Source organism: Apis laboriosa, unplaced genomic scaffold (assembly GCF_014066325.1).
Source record: "Apis laboriosa isolate Shangri-la unplaced genomic scaffold, ASM1406632v1 scaffold99_cov153, whole genome shotgun sequence".
Taxonomy (NCBI): Eukaryota; Metazoa; Arthropoda; class Insecta; order Hymenoptera; family Apidae; genus Apis; species Apis laboriosa.
This window is the reverse complement of record NW_025224965.1, coordinates 138,283-165,974: the sequence shown is the minus strand read 5'-3', so window position 1 is coordinate 165,974 and position 27,692 is coordinate 138,283. Positions and strand designations below refer to the sequence as shown.

General features: G+C 28.7%; 1 protein-coding gene across 7 annotated transcripts in view; it reads right to left on the bottom strand.

The window, feature by feature from the left end:
• Nucleotides 1–27,692, bottom strand: part of LOC122719703 (peripheral plasma membrane protein CASK) — a 238,805-nt gene that overhangs the window by 75,995 nt on the left and 135,118 nt on the right. The window lies entirely within an intron of this gene.

The following is a 27,692-nucleotide window of genomic DNA, read 5'->3' as shown; positions in this document are numbered from 1 at the left end:
AATTTAAGAAATTAAAACACACAATTAAGAGATTAAATGGAGGACACAATATAATGGATACTGGCTAATTATTTTCATTAAGTAAATTCATTAATTATTTGTACGCTAACGAGTATGACAATTTACAAAATTGGAGAGTGTTATATTATAATTGTTAATTATAATTGACCATGTTCAACGACATATTCTTATAATAAAAGTTCTATATGAAATTATGAGAATTATTCACTTGTTTTAAGTGAATTTTCTAATTTGTGACAAAAATTGGTTCTTGAGGATTTTATTTGTTTTCTTTTCAATTTAAAAATATTGTTTTTGTTCGTGTTTGTACATGAATTTAATAAAGATATAGATAAAAAATTTGAACAGTGATTTTGAATTTTAAAAAATTATATTAAAATTTTTATTAATGAAAACTTCGTTAGTAAATTTATCTTTATGAATTCAACTTCTTTATAAAATCCTTTTGAAATTTTATCTCAACAAATTATTATTTGTACTCTCATTTCCTAAAATATACTATAAACAATTTATGTTTCAAAATTTTAAACTAAAAATTAATAATAGAAATAGATATATCATGAATATATTGGGAACAGAAATGATCTTTTAACTTATTCCAAATAAAAATCGAACCAATAATCAAACCTGCCAAAGAATTAAGAGTGTCAGAAACTGAGAATGCAGATTTGTGTAACTAGCTCCACTATGCCGGCACATAAAGCATGGATGTTATGAGACAAGTTTGAAGAGTGAAATTACTGACGAAGAGTTTCAACTCGACGATATTACCTCGATCATGAATCATGATCTAACGATATTTAAGCTACATTATTTGAAAAGGAATTTCTGAAATTCACTTAGTCATCATTATGGATTAAGAAATGATTATTGTTGAGCAGTTAATTCATAGCTTTGTGCAAGATTATGAACAAACGTATAATAAAGCTGAATGATATAATGAAATGAAATTCATCGAAAATAAATTCTAGTGACGAGAAATTATTTAAGTAAAATTTATAATTTTCTTAAAATTATGTTTGTATAAGGCATACATTTGAGGAACATGAAATCGACATTAAATTTATAGGCCGTAAAAGAATAATGAAGATATTCTCATTTCTAAAAGTCTACAACCTTTTTATAAAATATTCTGGAAAAGAGAAGCCTATTCCGAATAGATTAATCTTCTTTTGTGAAGACCAAATACTACAGTGAAAAGTGGGGATCGACCCTGAAACATCGATCCCTCTGCGACCACTGGGTCAAGATCATTCTCTTCTCAGACGAGAAGAGAGATTCGAAATTTTACACAGAAATACTTCTTACATACGATAAAGTAATAATAATAATAAACTTTAAATTACAATATTTTTACTTGCTTATAATATATTATATTATAGAAAGAATTGTAAACTAAAATAGTAAATTTAAAATTAATTAACGTGTAACTAATTTCTTTTAAAATTTAATTATATATTTTTTCATTTGCAAAGTGCATAAAAATACAGCTTTATAACGAATATACAATACAAATTTTCGACAAAATAATTCCCAATTTCGAGTTAGATTAAATAGAAAATGGAGTTTGAACTTTCTGCTATTTTTCTTGAACTTCAAAGGAGTTACAGATAGACGAGCAGGATGAGTTTACGGAACCCTTCGAAAGCAATTTACTATCTCTCAGCAATTCTTCAGTGTTTATTTCCTCTGCAGAGAACTACGTATCTTTTCGCGAAACTTATCACGAAAAATGGAAGTAGATTTTCAACCATCGATCCTTTCATCACCGATAAAGGAAAGTTCTTTTATTCATGAAAAATTTTATCTTTCATAAAGTAATCTACTTACTTTTTATTCAAAGATTTAATGCCTCATCAATATCAAGATTAACAATGAAGTCCTTTATACGAAATGATCTTATCGTATAATAATTATAAGAAAGTATTTTATTATAAATTCATTTATTTTATTTAAAATTTTCAATTTTATCGAATAAAAATTTAATTTAAAGAAACTTGATAATATTTATTATATATATTTATTATATATCCTTACAAATTTTGGTAATTAAATAAAAATGTTAATTAATCATTTCTTATTGCAATATCTGAATATTATATTTTTATTTTTCTAAAAACTACAAATTTTCGTTCATAATATTCATAGAATTTTTATCGACTTACACATACTTCTAATAATTAAATATCTAATTTCTAGTTTTATTGCGAATAGAACTCTCGAAATTTGAATCACTCGTTATCAGGAATTATAATTAATTCGTGGAATCAGGAGCTATGCGTTGAACTATGACAAGTGATTCGTCTAATTAAAACGAGATCATCAGAAGATGAGAATGTGCATACTATTGCATCCAGTTTCCGTATCCACATATTGTTACCAACCCGTAAATAAAGCATAATGACATCCGGGGTGACGTGAGATTGAAACCTCTTGATCACCACGGCAAAGCGAAGCCTCGGGCGATCGACTTACAAGGACTACCGTGCAAAAATTCGTTACCGTGTACATTAGATGCAAATACGTGGATAAAACATGACCCATTTTTTAAAGCTATCTCACAACTGAATGAAATTTTCATTTCGAATCATTTTTTGGACGAATTTCTTCATGTAACTATCTCTTCAGGATGAACGTGTTACATTTCAAGTTCTTTTGGAATAATTATAGGGAGGGGAAAAAAGGGAAAATTTTTTGATGGAAGGAGAAAAAAGAAAAAAAAATCGAACGTACTATTTGTTTTGAAGGAATACTCGAAGCATGAAGAATAAATATTGTATTGATATTGAAAGGATAAATTGTTTACGTAGTAAAATATTATCTAGATTATGTTTTGCATCATAGATAAATTAAAATATGGAAAACAAGATGCAATGAAAATAATAAAATGTAATGAGTAAAATATGTTGAGAAAATATATTTTATGTTAAATTGTTAAATATTGATTTATATTTTAATGAAAAGTAGTGACATGCGAATAAAAAGAATATTCGTGGAAATATATAAACAGATTTTTATAATTTGCAATGTTTACGACGAAAGTAAGTCAAATAAATATTTCACGTTTTATTGAAAATATATCTAGATCAGTTTGTATCTAGATAGACTAAAGCAAAACCACAATATTTGATTGCAACATACAAAATGAATTCGTAACAGGATTAAAATTTTGAGATCAAAAATCTGTACTTGTACTCTTTTTGTCAATATTTATAATTAAGTTCAAAATTATTTTGTATTTTAATACTTCTTGTATATATTTGTACGAGAACTTTAAGAATAATATTGAAAGTAAATTTTAATATTTTACAATAAAAATTTGCTCTAAACAATCAAAATTGTAGATATTCAGTGTTTATAATTCATGTTGACACTTTGAAACTTTGAACTTTATTAAGTAGTTTTCAAACTTCTCATACTTTAGCTATATACATTTAAGTTTATACTTTATCATAAAAATTTAATATTCGTTAATATCTAGAACTAAAAGTTATTATTAATATATAGAAACCTTAATTTTCGTTTACGACTCGAGAATGGATAAAGTTAAATTAAATTTACGAAAAATCATAAAAATTTCCATGAAGGAAAAATGATGAAAAGTAGAATTTAGTAATACATTATCAAAAAATTAATTTTCATTGTTGTAAGATAAAATTCAAAGTAATTTATTGAAAATATATCACGTTTATTGAAATTATTAATTTTTGACTAAATTTTAATAATCTTGAATCTCTTCAAAATTTCTTTAAAATTTAATTTCAATTGATTTTTTGAAATTTAAATTGATAAAAATTGGTAAAAAGTAGGACAGAAGAATAAATCAAGAGAAAAAATAAATCAGAGAACAAATTTTTTACTCTGAAAGAGATAAAAAATTACTCGTCGAGTACAAGTAAAAACAAATGTAATTAATTTTACTAGAATGAATAATTTACAAAGCATGTTATTCACTATGCATAAAGCATTAGTTTTGGGTTTGTTGGGTGAAGCGAAGTTGCGTGAGCAGGATTGGCACTAAAATAGCTAATTGTCTTAAGGGCTCTGCACAGTTACCAATGGTAATTTGAAATTCCACTTAAAACCATAGGTTTCCAACTAGTAACTTCAAGTTGATACCAGTTACGAACAAATAACGAGTATATAGTATATAATATATAGTATATATACATATATATATAGTAACCTTATGAATTTTTCTTATATTAAATTTAACAACATAAATTTTCATGTAAACCTGTAATATAAAGATACATAAAATTCTTTATTCTATTGAATATATGAATATACGAATGTTATAATTAAATTTTTTAAGTTACAAGTATTTTTCTAAATAACTATAAATAGTAATAATAAAATCACTGTAATAAAATACAAGCAATGAATCAAAATTGCCAAAACAATTAAAACGATTGTTTTCAAATTTATTTACTTTTTGCAATTATTAAAATAATATTACTTTGATTGTAATCATTTGTATATTAAATTTATAACTATATATATATATCATTGTTCTGGTATTAATAAAAGAAATCATTCAATTTTAAAAATTAATCTTCATAATATAAAAAAAAAGGATTATCAAAATGCTCTATTCCTCGTAATAAATAAATTTTAATTAAGAATTTCTTACATTCTCCTAAAAGATTAAAAAAATTCTACAAATAGTAAACACTTTTTTTTAAAATGAACACTTTACATAATCTTACGAGAAAGATATGAAAAACATATAACTATGAAATATTTTTCAAGGAAAAAAAAGAGCTGCATAACCTGTTTCATAAATTCATAACTTCTCTTTAAAAAAAAAAAAAAAAAATAGACGAAGCTCTAGAAGGAAGAGAAGTTTCCTTTGGCTAAAGAGACTAGCGTAAAGAGAGCGATCTATATTTGGTCGCATCAATAAAACCAGATGTCGTTGTGAACGAGACCGGAAATTTAAATAAGAAAAAAAAAAAAAAAAAACCAGGTTAGCTTACGTCTGCTGATGATATCGTGAATCTGTGAAATTATTCTAGCGTGCTCGTCGACACATTAAATATTACTTTAATGTGGAAACGAATACCATGAAAATTTAATAAGAAAGAAAATTAGAATTGAATCTTGGTAAATGAAAGAACATAATAATAATATTCCTCGTGAGAGAAAGAATGATACACGCTAATAAATGTTATTTTTTTTGAATCCAAATTGTACGAGCGATTAATCATTGTCACTTTTACCTTCGCGCCATTTAGGGACTAAACTTTCGAGGGAAATTATAAAGATTCTCATCGCAGTACAGTTATTTAATTTCAGAAACGAAGATTGAACACCAACGCATAATTAAAAATTCTAATGATGAAACATTTGTAACACTTATCTTTCTATTTCGATTATTTTCAATTATTTTCTTCAGAATTAACTCAAAATTATTTTAAATTTCAAATTATTATGTATTCATTCTTCCAATTTCGATCATTTTTAATTATTTTTCTTAGAATAATTGAAATCTAGTGTTTAATTTGTAAAATTCACGTAATTTCCACAACTATTTCTTCTTACTTCTAATTAATATATGAATCATGATTCTCTTAATAGAAAAATTATTTAAATATTCTATTTCAACCATAAGATTTTACTTGTCATTCATTTCACTATTAACATATTAATATAATAAATTATATTATGATATTAACATAATAAAAGCAATTTTATCAGATTCCTGATGCTTGACAACATATTTCAGGGAAAAACGAATCGATTTCGGACGCTGGAGTGCCCTTAAGTGGTAGCCAACTTCGTTTTTCATCGATCGGGACACCTGACTGAAATGTTCCCGATAAGAGAACTGGGAGAGAGTAGGATGAAGAACTCTCTGTAGGGTTACACAGGGCTCAATGAAAATTCTATTGATAAGAGAACGAAGGGAAAACGTGCTCCTTCCTTCCTGACCGAATCGATAAAACTTGTGCTATCAAGTTTTCGGCTCTTGCCTGTTCTTCTATTGTCCTACGGTTCGTCAAACTGAACGTTTCTTTTATCAAATCAGTGAAATTATATTACGTGCGTCAATCAAATTTTTTCGTTCAATTCTTACTGTTACAATTGATGGAAGTGTGAGATAGAAGAAAAGAATGCAAAAGTAAAGTAAAAAATTATAGCAAATTTTTAAAAAAAAGCTTCAAAGTATCTATATTTAGACGACATTTAAATTACATTGCCATGAATCTTCAAATTATATTTTTTTTAAAAATCAGAAAAAATAATTAATTATCAATTGATATTAATTTGATGATTATACGAGGAGCTGATGCTTCAACAATTTTATATAAAAATTACACAATATATCAGAAATCTTGTTAAAAGTACTAGACTTATAAATATTCCAAGATTTTTGTAATTTTTGAATATCAATAGAATATCGAAACATTTTCTTTTTATATCATATTTCAATCTAGAGCATTATATATAAAATAACAGAAATTTACATACACACACACAAAATAAAAAAAAGAAAGATAAATTGAAGAACACAAAAGCATTTGTATAAAAAATTGCACCATACATAAAGATTACTTGCCGATACAAAATTTTACTCTATATTCTTTTTCTAATTTCACTTTACAACAAAGTTATACCCTGACCCAGTTAAAGCCATCCTGTATAACATATACTGGCAAAGTTTGATCACACAGATATTCTAGAATATATATAAAAAAAAAAACACAATACATGTAAAAACAATGAAATATATCACGTGAATTATTTGCGGAAGAAAAATGTCATCAAGAATGTCATCAGGCAAACAGAGAAAGGGTGTTACGAGGCTTTTCACTTCACGTTATTCTACCTGCACGCCTCGTTTCGTAGGGGATAATTTTAGCTCTTCACACTTCATTCTCGTGTACATAGTAACTCTATTCTTTTACCATCCTCGTTACTGGACAGTGTTAAGGGCGTTTCATTGACGCTCCACGTCATTATATGTCATTATGGAGACACGTGATGTATGGGGGTGTGCCAATTGATGTAGCCAACGTAAACACCCTACATAAAGTTTCATTATACATTTCTGCAAAACGAGAAGCAACACGCTATATTTATCTTGATTTATGTGTCTACGATTTTATTGTGTAATGGGTACATTATAAAATTTATAAATTTATTTCGTTTTTTGTCTTTTCTTGCTTTGGGATACTATATAAAAAACGAGAAAGAATAATTTCACGTTTATATTGAGAAATTTAGAACTTAAGAAAAATGGATCAATTTGACTATTAAGTGATTTAATTATATAAATAATACAAGTTGAGCAATAATAAAATAAATAAGATATTATAAAATGGAGTGTTTTAAAGTATCAAATAACGAGTTCTTTATATAAATATTTTAAATTAAAAAATCGTGCAAAAGTTGAGAGGATAATATCTATTAAAGGGAGGAAAAAAAATTACACGAGGAACTACAAATGTTTCGTGAAGTAAATTCCGGATAAAGAACAATTTATTTTTATTATATCTATTATCTACTTAAGCGTGGCATTAATTGTGAGATGTTTGTAATAAATTATTTCCTGATGCTCTTTTCTTAATAAGAGAATAAATATTTCAGATAAAGTACTTAAAACGCAGATTACTATCTGATAAAAATAATTATAGAATATTAAATTGTTTCATTAACTTTGCGTTCCAATGAATAAATACATTACGAATATATTGTTCGAATTAGGAAATGTATAATCAATTATAATTTATTTAATTCATTTGTAAAATATATTCTCCGTTCATTATTAACACAAACAAACACAAATTTATACAAATACTGTAATTTTTTTATCTTTTTTAATGATAAAAGTAAAAATTAATTCGATAGATTTAATAATCTCTTTAAAATATTAATTCTTCGATTTCTCAAAAAACTTATTTAATTGAAATCTTTATTCCAATATTTCTAGTATTACTTAAATTTTTCTTTTTTTTTTTTTTGTAAATATGTAGATATATATATATATTATTTTTTTTAAAATTTCAAACGATGATACGAATGTCTAAAGTATCGTATTTAGCTTCACAAAAAAATTTTTCTATCTCATAAAAATAATTTCTTAAAAAATTCTTATATATTTGGAATAGATCTTTTATATCTAACGTAAAAAAAAAAACTTAACTTATTATTTAAAAAAATCCACTGAATATCATACATATAAATGATGAAAGGAGGAAAAAATTTTCCCACGAAATAACATGGCCACGCGCGGATCCGGGAAAGAAGCTTTGAAAAATTCGCCAGGAAAAACGAGGGGCAGTTCCCATTTCTGGAATTGGTCGCGGAAAAATAGAAGAACACTTCCTGTTTCACGCGGTCGCTCCGCGAGAAAGTTGGAGATTCGCTTTTTCCTAGGACACATTTCCGGGAGTTTCTCGGCAGAATTCACCGACAACTACGAAACAAAGCAGGGGGAGAGTTGGCAGCTATAATGGACCAGCTTCTAAAATAAAATCCAACGAAGTTGACGAATGAAAGATTCCACCCCCTCCCTCCTTACGATTGCAACAAAGCATCTCGATGCCACGTTAACCGACACGTCAAACGCACACTTCGATCCAAGTTAAGTTCGACGTATATTCATTCTGTGCATACGGTGCAATAGATTGTAGATGTATTTATGTATTGGAGAATTTAAAGGTACAGAGCGAAATAGAGAAAAAAATGTGAAAGAATATATAGAATATAGAAAATAAACAGTACAACGCTAGAAATGTCAAAATTATATTTTAAATCGTCGTTTCGTTGTTTAAACAATTCCAGATTAAAATATCGATCGATTTTTATGCAACCAAAAAATCTTGAAAGAATGACATTCGAACCCTTCTATTTACCAATTTGTTTCAATAATAATTCACCTAATAATTCAACTAATTTTAAAATATTGTTTATTTTAACTGCAACTTATAAATTCTCAATATCTTCAATCAACTATCAACTAATCAAATCAAGATACAATAAAACCAAATATCATTAATCAATAAAACCAACATCAACAAAATTCAACTTACAAAATTAAAATATCGCTCACATCCTATCTAACTCGTGAATCATCATCAACTCATCAATATTATATCGATTATATCAAATTTATCAATTATTTATACAATAAATTTCTTAATCCAAAAACTTTAAAAGAGCAAGCTACTATTCTTCCCTGCTATCCTATACACATATATTTATCAAACAAATTTGACACGATGGATCTCGACAAACACGTACATATATATATATATATATATATATACACCTGTACCTTTGCCTTCTTGTCAGAGGAAGGCTCGAAGCGACGTGAAATTAAAGCGATAGACGGAATCGATAAATGCATCACCCCTTGCCCACCCTTCCAACCCTGCCCGTGTCCGTCACATGCTGCCGATAAACCGGGAATCGGGATGTAAAAGGACGAAGGGAGCGAGAGGAGAGAGAGAGGAAGAGAGAGAGAGAGAGAAAGGAAAAAAGGGATGACGCAGATCCGCGCACTGAATTGTGACCGTTGACTTTTCGCAGCTCTCTGTGATTGCCCCGGCAACGGTGGCGCAGAATTCACGGCGGGTTAGGCTCAGGTTAAGCCGAACCACTGAATTGAATTACCTTTTATCGAAAACGGCCCGTCCCCCCCTCTCTTTCTCTCTCTCTCTCTCTCGCCCTGCTCGCTGCGCGCCATCTGAATATTTCTCACGGCACGATTCCTGCCAATGCCACTGTCTTCCGACTCCCTCCACCCCCGCACAGGCATCGACGTCGATGTTTCCGCAACGTTAGGAATCCGTTTCCGCCCTATTGACGCGTTTCTATGTTCAATGATTCCCCTCGAGCAATTGCCCGATCGTTATCCCGATTCCACTCTCGGCTGTACTGGATCCTCGAGGAGCAGACTCGGAAGGAGAAAAAGAAGACGTGTCCGAGATACTTTTCGATTCGATTATATGTGCAAGGGTTTATGGATATTTTGGAAATCTAATAAATGAGAGGAAAATTTTGAGGTGAAAATTATTTTGAATGATTTAATTATGATATGATTGAAAAGTGGATGTTAACAAAATAAAATAAATTTTTATTATAATGGAACGTCAATTAATTAATACCTATATAACGAAATTGAGATAATATTAAAGATAGCTTTTATTATAAAATACTTTTTCAATTATACAAGTTATTTTTCACTTTTATCTTGTATTAAATGAAATTGTAAATATTAAATATTCTATTGTTCTATTATCTAAAAATTTGTATTCAATTAATTTATATAACATACACTCTGCTAAAAATGATTCCTAAGTAAGGAGAAGAGGTATAATAAAATCAGTTTTATTTCATTGAATAAAATCAATATCTTAATAAAAATATTATTTAAAATTATGTTAAATTATTTGTAAAAGTTCACTCGTTCTCAGATTCAAGATTTCCACGTGAAATCTATGTAAAAGGAGCAATGAGATTCGTAAATATGGGACAGGAAGATATATCGCGGCTAAGTAGGCTGTGAAGGATAGTCAGAATTATTTCAGAAATTCATGGAAACACTGGCCACGGTAAAATTGTATCAAGGTCCGCTTATTCAGCAGTTCGCGAAATTACTTCGGCAAAACTGTGCAGAGGATATGGCCCAGAGTATACTGTGCTCGATTAGTTTTCTTGAAACGATAAAAAAAAGAAAGAGAGAGAGAAATTTTTCACTGCATAAATAATAAAATTGTTAAAATTGCAAAACGAGATTTTATTATTTTATGGCGAGTGATTTTTTTTCATAAATTAATAAATTTATAAATTCATATTTTTCAGAGAATGTGTAAATTCAATTTATTTAAGATCCATAAAGATCGTCCCATAACACTTAAAATTAAATATTGAAGAAATATGTTTATATACCTACGTTAATATATTATGTTATGCAACTGTAAAATATTTTTTAGAGAAAAAGAAATATATTTAAAAAATGCAAACATTTATCTTTTAAATTTAAGCTTTAAAACAATTTTTTACTTTGTTAACTAAGTAACCAAGTAAAGTGTATTATTACAGTTATTTTTCACGAATTAATTTTTTTTTTTTTTTACATTACATTTAAGTAATTCATAATGAAAAATTGCACATTGTTAATATCATGTAAAAGTTGCTGAAAAGTTTTCATGATTAAATATTTCATAAAAAATTACAGTGTGAACAGAGTTGGTATATTATTCTGAGATTACACGTAAAAATACTTTTAACGATTCGTTCGGATGGTTAATAACGTGAAAGAAAGTTACAAATTGGGTGAACAGATTTCCCTGAAGTGTACTTATTTCTAGTTTTGTAAATTTTCAATATAAATGTAGCATAGTTCTGATTGTACGTTGAAGAAATAGAATTATAAAATTTTTATACGAAACGAAGTAGGTCATTCGCTGTAACAATAGCGATATTACATTCATAAAATTAATCCATTTGTAATAAATTTAGTGGAACATTCATTCTATGCAAATGCATTAATAAAATATTTATTACATTATTTAACAAAATTATTTTTCGAATGCAAATAAATATAAATTAACAATAATTAATCCATATCAATAATTTGATACCTATCATCAGATATTTCCTTTTTTTTTTTTTTTTTTTTTAATAAAAAAATATTCATGTTCATCAATCAAAACAATATTTTGCAAGCGATTATACGTCAATTCTCGTTCATGCGAATCAGGGGCACTATTTCTAAAATTGATTTTCAGGAAAATCCGTACTATTAGACGAGCATGTTGATTGATGTGGAAGCAATTAATACAGACTGTTCGATGCAACGTAACGATGAAAAATAAAGTTAAACTGTCTGCCCTGATTTTTTTCATCCGCTCTGAGAATATATTAATTTGATATTTTTTACCCTTATATTTGATCTCTTAATTGGAAGTCTAATTAATAAAAATATTAGAAGAATTAAAAAAAAGAAAAATCCATATTAAAAATTCAAAAGAGAAAATCATTCAGATATCAAAAAATGTACAAGAGGCGATTAAAAACGTAATTATTATTTTATTATCGAAACTTTTGCATAAAGTATGGATAAAAAATTCGTAATGCTTTTCTCGATATGACTAGCTATTCTTTAAATAATTATTATTATTACAATTATTATTGATAATGTTCTCTAGTTCAATTTTCACGATTATATGATTTATGAATAGATATAAGTAGATACTTGTTCTATATGTTTAGCATCTTTCTAATATCTTATAGAAATGAAAGTTGACGAATTTTCTAAGTAATTTATGTGACAGGAATAGAACGATACAATTTCAATTACAAATGATTCATTTTATTTCCAAACATCAAGGGATATTAATTTAGATATCAAAGATTGACATTATTCTCGAGAAGAATGATGAACGTCCGATCCATCATCGTTGAAAGCATCAATATACGTGTCTACGAATAATACCTATTTCCTATTGCAAAGTAAGACTGAAATTGGATGAAACAGTGTACCATACAACGATACAGATGAAATATTAGAATATATATATCATTAAAGTATATATATGTATATATTAAAACAATTTAAAATATAATTCAACATTTTTAAATCTTATGAAATTTTTTATTATATATAATAACTGCTTTATTTCACAAGTACTGTTTATTTAAACAAATTGTAAATATGTATTCTTGGTTGTATGAATGCCTATTAAATTTATTATTTTATCAATATTGAAAATATAAACTTTTATCATATATATTGAAATTTTTATTCTTTTATAATTAAACATATGTTTTATTTATATATAATAAATTCTATATTTAACAATATTTTCTTTCATTAAAATCACATACACATATAAGCATTCCATTTCTATATCGCGTTCATTTTTAAAATTGATGAATATCCCTGCATGATAACTAAATATATCGTATCTAATTCCAATTAAAAAAAATCCTTTCTCTCTCGAAACAGATTAAATTTTCAATAGCCGGAGAAAAACAAATCGACTCGTTACTTTTGTATTTTATTCGGATACGCAATCCAATAAATTGAAACACTTGCGAATATTACAGTTATACGAATCGTTCATCATCGTGCATATATAATATAAAATTTAGAACAAAAAGAAAAGAATCATTGGAAAATAAAAATATGTGCAAATAATTTTAAACATTTAATAAATAATCTTCAAACATTTGTAACAATTTGTTGCAACGAGCTTTGATTTTCTTGAACGCCTTGCATTCTGAAAATGACCCTAATACATATATAAATAATTTTCTCCATAATTTTTAACTACAAAACTTAATATTATATAATAATATTGAATCCTCTACTATTATCCCATCTACCCTAGTTTTCAAAACTGTGCACACAGTAGCGGAAAGAGGCTGTTGCACTCTCATAAATAAAAGCGTTCGGACAGCATTCATCGCGGATTATCAGCGAATAATAGTGCGCACAGGCAGATACGTTGTTTTTGACAGAAATCAAGGGAACGTAACAACGCGCGGAATCATGCACGCCTGATCGTCCATCCCCAATCGCAATGGAGCAACCGATGCGTGATTATAACGGTTCCGTGAAACTCGGAGCGTGTGCGCGCATAGCCATACCTTCAACCGGAATGGATCCCCGAGAATGGATTTCGGTCGGCCATTAATCCGATTAAAATCGGCCAGACTCGTTTCCTTTTTCGATTTCCGGTCGCGTAAATCAGCTTAATGTCGGTTATTTGGAACACGAGCGTCTAGACTTGGCCTAGGAGATTTGAATGGGGCCTCTCTCCTTCCCCTCCCTCCTACGATTATTGCCTATTGAAAAACAGTCATTATTGGAACTTGCCGTTGACAAAAACTCGACGGATTTCCTTTGTCTCTAATCTGGTGTAATTTTTTCTAGGCAACTGAAATGGCGGAGGCGAACGGTGTTGATTGAATTTTAGATTGAACGTATTGAATTGCGTGCACAATTATTTCCCATTGAACGAGCGATCGACTCGTGCTGTGTTATATTGAACAACGATTTCGAGCAAGCTCGGATATATTCGGCTGCGCGAAGAATTAATTTGGACAGGTATTTGAAAAAAAATGGATTAAATAGAAATAGTAATGATATTTGTTAGTTATATTATTGTACAGGATTGTTCAAATTCAGTTTCGTATCTTTAAATTGAAGTAATATATTTATACATGTACGTGTATTAATTAGTGTGCAATTTTTTTTAAATTTATTATGATTTCGTTTTAAATACAATGCTATAAATTATAAATTAAAGAATGAAAATTATAAAGAAATTTTAAATTTATTTATTCAATATGATAAATTATCTTAATTTTATCTTCGATAAAATCAAATTATTTAAACACTGCAACACTATCAAAATGTCTAACAAAACAACGTGAATTGAATTTTACATAAAAACCTTTGTCAAAAAAGGATGAGTGGAATTCTGTAACGACATCGATCACACGTGCGATCGATTAAGTGCAAGAAGGAAAGTAAAAGGTCATCAAAGAAGGGCACACTTAATTATCTTCTAATTAAGTAAGGGAAAGGCTGCATTAAATCGGGGCTTTCGAGTGAATCGTTGTGACTATTAAACCCCCTTCATGATGTTTACAACCTCGGCAACCTTTACAAGGAAATATGATATAGTATCTTCTTGCTAAGTATTCAACGATATATCTAAAGAAGTTACGGATAATGCTGGTGTCAGCTGCTAACATCGCTCTAAAATTGCTTCCTATCAGTTCGATGGAATCTTGATTGATAATCTTCGTGTGAAATACTTGAGATCATATTATCCTTCTTTCTTGCATTTTTTATCCATTATAATATAATATCGATTTTTTTTTTAAATTCATTAATTTGAATGGATATGCATAATTTATCATATAACTTATTTTATTGAATGAAAGTAAAACAAAGTCTTTTTCGTTTTAATTCTTTTTAAATGAAATATAGGATGTATTACGTGGTTCAGTTAAAGTAAGGTTAAAAAGATACGATATTGGCGTTAAATGTAATTATGCAATGATTGAATGGTTAATGTCATTACATCTATTACATGTATAAAGAATAAAGAGAAAAATTTTGTTATTTAAAGTTTTTTTATTAAATTAAAAATACTTTTCAAGTGCAAATGAATTTTACTAATTTTCTAGATACTAGTGAATATTTTAGACATTAGTGAAGAATCGATAAAACATTATTCTACGCATGAAAATAAATAAAAAGCGTAGAATAAAATTTTCTCGTTTATTCATTTTTGGAAAAATTGATTCAATCTTGTGAATTTTATTCGAAAATTAGCTTTTAAATGGGAAAAGCTTTTAATTTACATTTTTCACTTAATTTCAGATATAAAATAACCTCTTTTCCATAATTTGCAACAATTTATGAAAATTACCAAAAATACAAATATTGAAATATAATATACTTATCTATTCATTACCCATACTATATTGTTCGCAATATTTTTGTATTATATTTTCATCTTTATAAATTCTGTGAATCCAATATTATTTCAAAATTTAAATAATTCGTTCTCAAAATTTGTTAGAATTATTGAAACTTTGTTGTACAAAATAAAAAAATTTTCCAAAACATATCTTACATAAAAAATATTATGCACTTATAGTCAACGAATGACAAATTAGAAATTATTTGTAACGATCTAAAGATCCAAAGGGATCAACATCACAGCCTGAGGAATCAGGAACTACAGGAAATTCCTTGTTATTATTAAAGTTTCATCTATCAAAGACAAGACAAGCATTGCAACATCCGTTATTAAGAGAGTGTTGTCACTGAGGATGTTATAGAAGATTGATATACCATCAAACGAATTCCATTAATAAATTAACCAATATTGCCAAATATTATAATTGATTAAAGACTTTTAGGTTTAAAATAAATTAATAGTTAATTGTCAATAATAGAAATTGTACCAAAATAAATTGTATTTATCCTATCTTATTATTGATGATACAAGAATACACAAATATTCAGAAACCATTTTTTATAAATAACGTAATTTACGTTTAAAAATAAATAAATATCTTAATTACGTTTCAAGAACTTCGTTATAGTTTAAATTTTCAGTTGATAAATTAATTAAGTCTTTGCTAAACTATTGAAGTACATGATTGAAGTTAATTGATCTGCCAATTGAAAGTTTAAACACTGAAGAGATTCTTGAGCTAGTAATTTAGTGTAAGTTTTTTAAAAAAAAATATGAGTTAAACTGAATCTTTGACTTCTGAATAAAATAGTTTTAACTAATATAAATAACTTAAAATAATTTAACAAATATATATATATATATATATATATAAAACATGAAATAAAATTTATCCATTCTATATTCATTCATCGAAATATATGCTTCATAATTAACATGAATTATCATTGAATTACTCTTCGATGTATCATTGTTATTTTGTGATAGCAATCTATTGGGAGGATGCATTAATCCTGATGTAAGGTAATTCATATTCAATTCACCATTCGACCAAAACGAAATAGTAGACATATAGAAACAGGATATATCTTGCACATGATGTAACGACTAGCAAACTAATCAATTCGATGGCGTAAATTTCGAAATAATTTCATTCATTTAACTACGAGAAATCCTGTATCGAGTAAATTCTATTTCTCATATATGCAGTGCAATTAATGATTTTTTTTATTGGAGTGTGTTGAATTAGCATTAATTTGAACGGTTCAAATTCACCAGTTTCTGAATAAAACATGTTAAAATAAATTATATTACGAATAAAATTTTGTTTAGTTAAGTTGATAATTTTGCACATTTCTAAAAATTGTTTTTATCGTATATGAGAAATTTTGCTATCATTCTATACAAAAAATAGACAAAAATTTTTAATATTATTTGAGTTATACGTATCTTATTATAATTTTATTTTATTTGAATAATTAATTGTTATTTTACCAAATAATAATAAATAATTATAATCAATAATCAATAATCTGATAGATAAACTGTTAATTATAGTTAACTAATATTATAGCATTATAATATTATGTTTATATATTGATGCTACCAATTATATAAATTTTCATTTTTCGAGTAAAAATCTGCACACGAAAAAAAATTTTTATTCAAATGTAATAAGTGTTCCATAAATTATTGTTTTCTTTTTAAATTTAAAGAAATAGAATTAAAACTTATATTGCACAATATAATTAGAAAAAATATTCAATATTAAAAAAAATGTTAAAAAAAAAGAAATAAATACACATATTTTCAATCACAAAAGTTTTGAATCATCACATTACAACACATAATTTCCCAAATTTCGTTATTTTTCTATTTTTATTCCATTTTCCTTCCATTTTTTATTTCCCAAAATTATAATTAAAACAGACTTTACACTTCATTCCATTTCAACAAAGTCAAAACATAAATCTAATTTGCAGATGAAACAATTACAATCAAGAATAACGAGAAAGAAAACAAGAATGCACAAACGCAGTAGTAATTAAAGACAAATTGTACCGGATCTGGAATGAAAGATGAGTAAAAATTCCAATTAAGCAAAACGACATAATTTACCCGTTGTGTTCTAGCCAGAAATAGTCGTGATATAGCGTTTTCAAATACCAGTTAACGTTCCAACTATGATGTATGAGGTGCTCGAAGAGATTCCGACTTCCTGCACGCGTGATAAATTGCCGAAGAAAAGCATCGCCTCACTTCTCCCCCAGTTCCTTCGCCGATACATCAATAGCGATATTTCTCGTGGCGACAACAGTGGAATAAAAATAGGAAAAAGCATGGAAAGAAAAATGGCGCGAATCGGTTGAAAAATCTGGCGTTACTCGCTTTGAGAATGTCAGACCATGTCTATTCTTTCTCCCACGAGACAAAGCAGAGGATGGGTCGAATTGTAAAAGGATATAATAGAGGTATATGCGGTATATTCGACAGTAACATTCGAATTTCCCCATGGAAAAATGCCATTAAGTCTTGGCAACTGTGTTTTCCTTTCGTTCCTCCTTTTCCTCATTCTTTCTCTCTTCCTCTCTCTTTCTTGTCTCTGACTGAATATTTTCGAAAGGAAATATCGCCAGAAGCTATCTCATATATGAAAGAAACAGTCCATTGTGCGAAAAAAGGATTGGGGAGTGGTGCTGATGATACAGAAGCTTCGATGATCGTTCGCGAAAATGTGTACGAGCGTGGCAAGCGGAAAGGAAGGAAAGTAGTAAGGCGCGACTGGTGGTGCATTGTGCGAGCTGCACAACCTAACTGAAACGTTACGATCCTGTGAAAGACGGGGACACATAGGAGAACACAATATCCAATATCTCTCTATAGCGAGTATCGATCGATCGATCGAAAAGAATTCTTCGATATCGAGGATAGAGGGATTCAATCTTGCGCAAAAACGAAAAGAAAATAGATTCTGAGATAGGGAAAAAAAAAGGGGGATGGAAATGTGCAAAAGAAGAGCAAAGGAAACGAGTTGGCGGTTGTTAATGCGTAAGAGAGTCGTTTAATAATACGAAGCTCCTAGATGGAGAAGAGAGAAAACGAGAGCAACGAGAAGATGGTTGTTTCGAACGTGAAGTTTCGAAGAGTTTTTGGGCAAGAAGATGCTCATGGCAATTCATTAAGGCGAGATGCATGTATCCTCCTTTTGGTTGGAGCAAAGTAACGAGTAAAGTTGGTGGCCCCTGCTTATTCCCATTTCCGATGATGGACCGTGGAGCAAGCATCCTTCTGGCCTCCTACTTTCCTCCTCCACTTCCGATTTCCCTTTATCTATCCATCCTCGGTTATATCTCCGTCTCTCGTCCAGAGATATGCGTCTGCAGACAGGATAGGGAGAGAGTTGGCCGAGGTCCAACCAACTCCGACCAATTGGCTCTAGCAGGCGTTGCAGTATGTTTGAACGTCTCTGGAATGTTTGGTCCGCAAGTCTCGCGAGTTCCAGCATCGAATTTCTTCCCCTTCCCTCCATCGATGGCCGAACAGGCTATCGACGTATTTGCTTCTTCCCTGCTTCTCCACCGGATTAATTGCTCTCGTATAAATCCAAAACGATCGATAGTTTGGCGGTGGAGCTTTTCGACCATATGTTTCAAGTTGATCAGTACAAATGACGACCAGGTGGCGAAGGTAACGATGAGCACGGAAGATTTGTTTGAGATTGTCGATCTGGGTCTCGTTCTCGTTGCTCTCGCCCCTTTCCCTTTCCCCCTCTTTCCATCCATTTTGCGACTCTATCGTATCGAATATCGATAGAGGGCGTTACAATCGGTGTCCATTACGAAAGCTCGGCATTTAAGTGTCTCGGGTGTATCTTATTTTTGTGTTTCGAAGGGAATTGGGGCATCGTTATTGACGAACGAGTCAAAAGTTTCTTTGACGTTTAAATATTACTCTATTTTGGAAACGTGGTTGCTAGGTGTTCTATTAGAGATGGTTTCATTGGAGTTCATTGTCTTTCTATGTCGTAGTAGGTTTTTCAAACGAATAAATATTATTAGTTACACGTGGTTTCTTTCGAAAGTTGATAACGTTCGATTAAAATGTTTATGTTATTTACTGGAAGAAATGGAGATCGTCATAATCGTGTAAATCGTGTTAAGTTATTTCCAAGTTTGATGATGCGATGAGGAAAATTTATTAAATTACGCGTGAATTAATTTGGAATATGTATATGTCCGTTTGTTTTGGCAAATATTTACAACTGTGATTCATTAAAGAGATTTATCGAAATTTATAATTGCAATGTTTTATTAAAGTATATACTATCATTCACGATTTCAAAAGATTCAGAGAAATCTCGATTATATAAATATTGGTACATTATATTTATATATATGATTTTATTCTTATAATATCAGAAAATAAATATAAATTAAATCTGCAGGATGTATAAAGAAATATTAGAAATATTAATATATAATAATTATAGTAACAGAATTAAATAGAAATTATTAAGTTTTTTTTGATTATTCATCTTCTTAATTAAAAATTCAAATTAATTTATCCTAACTTCCAATTTATAGTAATTCATCATTCTCGAATTTCGCTGATTTACATAAAACTAATTTATATTAAAGTCTAGTTAAAACTGGATACGAATAACTGGTGACTCGACATAATTTTCATGGAGTTATATTTAAAAAATTAACGAGATGAATATGCGTATTTGATGTTATATACGCCAGAGTTATTATTGAAATTTGCTGATTCTGACTCAATTTTTGTTGAACTCGTTTATTTTTTATTAATGTTGTATATATTTCTCGATCATGGATGTAAAACTTCCCTTTGAAAAGAGAATTAAAATAAAAATTTCACAATATTATTTTCAAACATCAAAATATAAATATCTTTATTACGAAAATTCTTCCTTCGATTAAAGAGAGAAATTTAATATCTGGGTCTTAAGGAAAGTAGTCATAAAATATTTTGATTGACCATGATGACTAGTATACAGGGATTAATATCGACATTCAGTTACAAATTACATATAGAATCTATATACTATTATTTTATGAAATATATATTCCAAAAAACTTTCATTTGATTGATTTCATTACAATAAAATAAATTACATTTTTATAACAAAAATAATCCGAAAAAATATTTTATATTTCAATCCATTTTATTTTGCAATTTCAGATATTTAATTATATTCATCATATTATTTAAAAAATTTAACATCACTGTATAAATTTCTTTTGATATACATTAATGGATAAAAATTGAAACTATTAATTTGCATAATTTATATTTAATCATATCAGATATATACTGAATGTCGATGATAAATCTGGAATGATTTAAAAGAAAAGTATCATAAATCATCGTATAATATTATCAAAAAATAAAAGGACTGAGATAAATTAGTCTACTTATACTTAAGTAACATTAACTCATGAAAATTGACATATCTTCAAGAATCATTGCCATCTAGCTGATAAAATTCAATTAATTTCAAGATAGGCTCTACTTTTAAAACCTACATTATTGGACGTGAAATTTTCCGAACATTAAATCTCGCGGTTCTTCTGGATGAATTTATCGTTGGACAAGCAACGATGCCCGAACCACGAATTACCGAAGAAATTTCCGCGACACGAGACACTTGAAGGGAAATATTCCTTGAGTAAGTGAACCATTTATTATCGAGGCAGGGTCACAATTCATTGAGAAGAAAAATGACGAAAGGAATGGAGGGTCCGAAAAGAGCAATATTACCAACGTTCTGATCTTAAGAACACTTGGAGACATTTCGTCGAGGCCGTGAAATAATATCTTTGTGATATTGGCTGGCAAAATTGCGGGTAATTTTGTAAATCTACAATGGTTTCTTTTGTATGATTTCTCTGGTTGGAAATCTTTAAATGTCTATGTAGTTACGAATATGATTTTTGCAAGGGAAATATCTGAAAAGGAAATTTTAATTTTCAAAATTCATCAATCGAAGATTGTTTCATGATTGTAAGAATTCAAATTTTCATCGAAAATAATTTATTCTTTAGATTGTTTTTAATAATTTTTAAAATTATTTTTAGAATCATCTAAAGTTATTTTTGGAAATTATTAATGATTAAAGACATTTCTTAAGTTTTTAAATTATTTTTTTGAGTACTTCAAAAAATATTCCATTTAAGTTATCTTCTAGATTATTCTTCTAGATTATTTTTCCACTCCAAAACCTTTTCATACTTTTTCTTCGTCACGTCATTAATTTCAATGTGCAACGTACCGAAAAATCATCGCATATGACAAATAATTCTACCCCATTTCACAAAAATAATTCTAAAATTTATATACGATTTAAAGAGTTTGAAATTTACTTGTAAATTATAAAATATAAAACTATAAAATTTATTTATGTATCAACGAGGAATGACAGAATATTGATGCGCAACATATGACTAAATTTGCAATTGATTGATAGATATTAGAGGGTGCAATATGTGTGATTATTCGAACGTTTGAGGGACAACGAGATTGGGGCACGTGATTAAACGGAAGTAACACAATTTTAAACGAAAAGTGATTTAGCAATTTATTCCATTATAAATATCCAATGTATAGTTGTATTTATATTATATATTTCAGAAATTCAAACGGGATATTATTCGAAAATTCTCTGATAATCGAATGCGTGTTATTCTCTAGAGTTATGATGAAATACGTGTCCCAGAAGGTGGATAAATTATTCCTTTACTGACCCCGTTATTCGGTTACGTACACACGTCGTTGTTCGTGTATTTGGGATCACTAACTATAGATTACGTTTTATTGAGAATTTCCTAACTTTCAAACCATCCGCTTTTTTTTATAATAACTTTGTAATGTGATAAATTGAAAAAAAAAGAATGCAGAATATTGTTCTATTCACCTAATATCAAATTTTTTTTGGATATGTATATAATAATAATTTTTTCTTATTTATAATTAATTATAAAATAGAAATATCTAAGGCGAAAGAAATATTGCTCATCGAAGAGAGTTTTAAAATATTAATAATATGATAAAAACGAACATAAAAAATTATAAAAAAAATTCGATTTTTTAAGCTTGCATTCAACATGACCTAAATGAAATACCTAGCACGATGAAATTTCATTCTAATAATTGCATATATTCAATTGTTGCATAAAAATTTTATAGTTCGATATTATAAAAGAAGTATAAAATTGCATTTACATTTTTACACTTTTAAAATAAATCACACCACACACGAATATTTAATACATTACTCTCATAAATTCTGTAGATGCACGCAAAAAAAATTATGATCCAATCTAATTCTGAAAATTAAATATTATATTAAATTTATATTATATTAAATTATATTATATTATATTAAATATTACTATTATACGTAAAGAACTCGATAAGTTTGAAAAAATAAAAAAATGGACTAAAATACGATGCGTTTACACCATGACTTCATTTCTTATTCTTCACGACGCGTTCTACTCCCCCGATAAACACGCATACATCCGACTAATCGGATTTTTCGTTGCGCGCATCGAGAAATTTAAGCACGATTTCACAAACGCCTTATCAGCTCGAGCGAATCGTCGCGTTATATCGTCGCCCCAGTTTTCCAAGGATGTTCCATCGTCGACGGCCATCCACGCGGAAGGTTACGACGCGTTGGGATTCCTATTCACGAGGTCGGGAGAAAAAGGGTTTCCGTGTCACGGAAGAACAACCCTTGCGCCCCCTTCCAATTAACGCGACGCGATAAATCATGGAAACGTGGCGATTCAACGAGGCTCGAGAGAGGATATAGACCGAGTTTCGTTAATAAAACAATACGCGAATATCGAAAGGGGGAGAGGGGGAGAGGGGGGCCCTTTCTAAAAGACTTTCGACGAAAGAAGTCTCGCGAGTATCCTGGAGAAGAAGCTCGAGAACTAATTACGAACTTTAATGGATCGTGAGAAGAATGGAGTCGAGCCGGTAAATGACTTTCTTTTAAACTTTTAACAATTACGAACAGCCAGTTACGAGGGACGAGTTACAACGTGATGCAAGATTTTTAATAGGAAGGGATTTTTTTTACGTGTAAGAATTGAATAAAATGGCTGAGATTTCTTTTGACTGTTCGATGATAAATGATAATGTAGATTTCCGAATACTTTATTAAATAATTCTAATTTCTACAAAGTCTTGTATCTTCGCACCATTGGTGAAAACCAAATTGATAAATAAATTCATCCGATAAAGTCTTCGTTGTTTCCACTTCTATTGTATATTATACATCGAAAAAGAAAAAAAAATTGAAAAAAATTCAATTGTCCCCTTAAACAGCATTAGATCCGGAAAACGCACCGTTTACCGGAGCAAATACACATCTCAACGGTGGATGTTGGTCCGGAGGACTAACACGCGGCCCACTAATGGTATTAAAGCAAACGTGAACAACCGAGGTTTAATCACGAGGGGAAAAGCAAGGAAGCTTGAAAGCAGGGAAGATGAAAGAGGGACAGGTCGATTAAAAGGAAAACCGATCTTCGATAAAATTCGCGTTATATAGGGGGCATTAACGTTTTACGATCCGCGTTTACGTTCTCGTCTCTTTATATCTCCCTCTCCTCGGTGAAAACCGACCGGATTTCGCATCACGGTATACACGCAAAAATAGAAATAAGAGAAGTACACCTAAGAAGCCACTCAAAGCATCGCCTCGAGGAGATATTGTGATTGGCCGCGATAAGGAAAAACTCGGAGGCTTCGCCATCCGACCGTAAAAGTGGGGCTATTGAATGTCCACAGGAAATTGAACTTTACGCCTGAAGCGGCGACAACTGGCATAGGTAATTTGCATGTACCCGGTTCATCCTTATTGCGTAGGTTGAATCTCTACATTGGTATCTACGAATCGAGTGTTACATTGAACGATACATCTGATGGATATAGATGGAAATATTGTAATATTTTATTGGATGGAGGATTAATATATTGACATATTCATTCATTTTAGGATATTTTTGGAGGCTAGAGATTGAGATAAACGCGAAAATTGATATAAAAATTCGATTGAGTTTATTAAGATGAATAAGTAATTCGAATTTATGTTAAGTGAAATTAGAGGCTCTCGTTTAAATAAGCTACTATTTTTATATACAACTTTCTTGCTTTTTGGTTTCTAATCGATTCTCTAAAAAGTGTTCTATGAATATATTTATGAAAGCGTGAAGAGTGGATTTGTAGTTTTTTATATTTTGTTTGAAATGATAAAAGGTTAATGTAAATTGATAATATTGACATTCAAATATTTTGTTATGGAATATAAATAAATTATATTGAGGATTCTGCCGTTGATAATATTCCATATAATTCTTATTTTAATTTTTTTGAAAAAATAATTCTTTTTAATTGTAGTTCAACAATTTTTCAATAAATTGTTTTAATAAATACTTCGTTACAATTGGAAAACTGAATATTGTTTTACTGTTAGCCACGTTTACAATAAAAATATTATGGGCGATGTTATATTGTTACAAATAATAAAAAAAAAATTCATTTGATTTTCACGTGTGAGTTAAAATTTAGAAAAAAAAAGAAAAAAAGAAAAATGAAACGAAAATTAAAAAATATCACGAATTCAAAGAAAGATAGATATTGCAAAAATAGACCAAACAATTGTAGAAGATTATGTAAATGTTAGGTCAGTGTGATTATCAGTCAATGCGATAGATCAATGTGGTTCTGATAGTGTTGACTTTTCATTAGAAAATGAATGGAAAGCCGGGAAATATTATCGGGACAATAATATTTCGAGAGATATTATTGAAAACAATCCCGTGTTGACAAACTATGAAAGAAATACCGTTTCGAATGAAAAAAAGTTAATATTTCGGATAAAAATAAAAAGAATTAACAAAAACAATTTCACTAAAATCACTAAATATAAATAAATCGCTTTATATTCTCTATAATAAAATTTATTATAAATAAAATTAATAACATCGAATATTTAATCCTAAACAATTAATTAAATCAAAGATCTATGCAAAAATCACAAATATAAAAATTCCTATCGTATTATTAATAATATACTTAATTTCTATTTAAAAGGAACGAGAATGAAATCGAAATTCAACGATTTAATAAAAATTTTATATTAAAATATTCGAATATTTCTAAATTTTTTTTTTTAAAGAGAATTCCGATTCCTCTTGGGGATAGACAACGGTGTCATTCATTTAAACGAAGTGTTCGATGAAAAGATCACTCGAGATACCATGCTCTCTTCATAGAATAGCTCGCTAATGAACTTATCAAGCCGGCATATCTCCGTCTATCAAGCCTGTGCAACACCGTTAATTGCGATGAAATTTTCGATTAATGGCAATTTAAGCCCTTAGACTCGGCCCAAGATAAATCTATCGTGTATCGAATAATAGAGCATACTTCCGATATCCGTTCTACTTTGCAAGTAGCGATAATTTTAATCTGTTAATCAGAAAGTTTGAAAAATAAATCGAATTCTATATTTATGCGAATGATTAATATAATGCTATTAATGAAATTAATGTAAGGTTTTGTTAAATTTTTTGTTAAACAAAAGTGGAAGACATAAAAGAATTTATAATCTTTGATTTGTCATATATAATCTGAAGGATTAATTCAAAGAGAAAAGTGTTTCGATTAAAAATATTATGGAGAAGTATAAAATAATATACTTTTCTTACTTATTTTTTGCTTCGTGAATAAATATATACTATATTCGTCCAAATATATCTTTTGTACATGATTGAGTCTCAAACAGGAGATTTTATCTAAAAGATAAAAAGTATATTTCTTCCATATCTTAAGAAAACATGTTCTCCAACAATATTTTGTGCACTAAAATAATAACTTCACTTTTGAAATCCAAATTCGTAAACAAGAAGTTTTAAATCTGAAACTTTTCAATCAAATTGAATGTTCGAAAACGAAAGAGATCGAGAAATTAGGTCACGAAAAGATTCATCTAAAGTTATTTTTGGAACTGAAATTTCTTCTTGTTAAGATGTTTCTGAAGAGTTGCGGAAAAAAAGTAGTCTTGTGAGAATGCCAATGAGAATGTTTGGTATGCTGGATTTTGTTCATGCTCTGCATAAATATATTATGTGAATTCTGCAGATTTGCTTTGAGACAGTGATTTTACGCCTTTCGTATGCAAACGTGCGTTTCTGATTGTACATGCGTGAATATGTTCGCGGAAGTACGATATTTTATTAATGAATAGAAAGGATAATAGAAAGGAATAATAGAAGGAATAATAGAAAGGAATTTCGGTTCTTTTTAATATCGATTTAAAGATATTAGATATGCAAATTTTAGATAGCATAATTTATTAGATATTAGATAGCAAAATTTAAATATCCTACTATTTATATTTTAATTTTTAAAAACTTTAACAATTTTATGCAAGATTAAATTCAATAATATGACCTGAAGCAAAAATCTATAACCGTTATTTTGTATATAGATCAATTTGTATCTGGGAAACGATTATTTAATTATCAGTCAATCATTTTCAGAAATCATACCCATCTATAAAAATATTGATAAGTAAAAAAAATATGCCATTTATTTCGATTAAATTGAAAATATCTCATAATTTCTGCGAGGTAAATAGGCCATGATGCGATAACCTATATACAACAGTTAATTAATTGAATAGTTACCGTGATGGATAATTTCAAACATAAATTCGTTCTCCCTTTGAATATTAGAAATTTCAATCATTTTCACCTTCGTTAAACTAAAATCTCAAATATTTGCAATTTGTTTGAAGTGATTATTAAAATTAAAAAAATTAAGAATAAAATGGCGATGAAAATTTTCATGTTTGAGAATAATAATATTAAGCGCTCTTTGTTTCCTATTTTCACATGAAAAATATCTTTCGTTTCTCGATACGATAATACGTATATAGTACTTATATAATTTAAAAAAAGAAGAAATTCAAACGTAGATTTTATATTTAATTAAATCTGTACTATTTCTCACACGGATACTTGACTAAAAAATTTTTCTCTTAATAAAGAAATTTTCCATTATATAGAACCTTAATTTCTTTTCTTTTTTCCTTGCTATCAAATTTTCATATATATCTTTTCATACTGTTATCTCAACACAAGACCAATTTAATCGAAATAAGAACATTATCTAGGC